Source organism: Octopus bimaculoides, chromosome 16, assembly GCF_001194135.2.
Source record: "Octopus bimaculoides isolate UCB-OBI-ISO-001 chromosome 16, ASM119413v2, whole genome shotgun sequence".
NCBI classification, from domain to species: domain Eukaryota; kingdom Metazoa; phylum Mollusca; class Cephalopoda; order Octopoda; family Octopodidae; genus Octopus; species Octopus bimaculoides.
Genome location: NC_068996.1, coordinates 28,134,072 through 28,134,945, shown reverse-complemented (window position 1 = coordinate 28,134,945; position 874 = coordinate 28,134,072). Strand labels below are relative to the sequence as shown.

Sequence of the window (874 nt, the reverse complement as noted above, 5' to 3'; positions counted from 1 at the left end):
GTAGCACCACCGCTGCCATTACGTGAAATAGAAGAGGTCCTACATATCAACGTTGCACATTTATAATTATGTGAAGAATGAAGATTGCAAAGGAACAACCATGACAGGCGCACCACATCAGTTTCGCCTCTTATTCTGTTCCCTATTTAACCTACTTTTTCTTTTCTTTCAAGACCTTACTTTTTTTTTTTTTTTAATTTTCGCATTGTATTCTATTGTTTTCTTCTGTTTGTTTGCTTTCTGTTTTTTTTTTCTTTTGAATAATATTTATTTACATTTTATTCTTGTTTCTTGTTTCTTTACCAGTGTGTCTCTTATTACAAAGACTCTAAAAATACGTACACTGCCACACACAAACGCATACACTGCACGTACACACACACGCACACAGGCACTCTCTTTCTTTCTCTTTCTCTCTCTTTCTCACGCGCATACACATATGATGGGTAAGACATCCAAATAAAAGTCCACGTATGTGTAATTCTCTCGTTCTGTATATACACACATACACACACACATATATACATACATAAATGTATCTATATATACTCCATACGTTAATTTGACGTTACTCAGGGTTTCATGTCATCGCGCGTGAACACACACACACACACATACACACACATACACACACATCTACAATAGAAGCATGTTGATTGTGAGTATGAATTGCAAGTAAGTACCATGCTCTTAGTAAATGTTTTAGGTGTCTGTCTGATCGTGAGACAGAATAGACATCCACTTCGTTCTCTCACTTTTACTCCAATAAAATATCGAGGATGCGACAGCTAAAAGGAGAGAGGGGTGCTCTAGCGGTCGGCTAGTACTCATTTTCAGTTGATATGTGTGAATCTGTGTGTGTGTGTGTGTGTGT

The 874-nt window shown here is 37.2% G+C and overlaps 1 protein-coding gene across 1 annotated transcript in view; it reads left to right on the top strand.

The window, feature by feature from the left end:
• The window catches only part of LOC106879488 (proton channel OtopLc), a 299,778-nt gene that overhangs the window by 157,301 nt on the left and 141,603 nt on the right, over window positions 1–874 (top strand). The window lies entirely within an intron of this gene.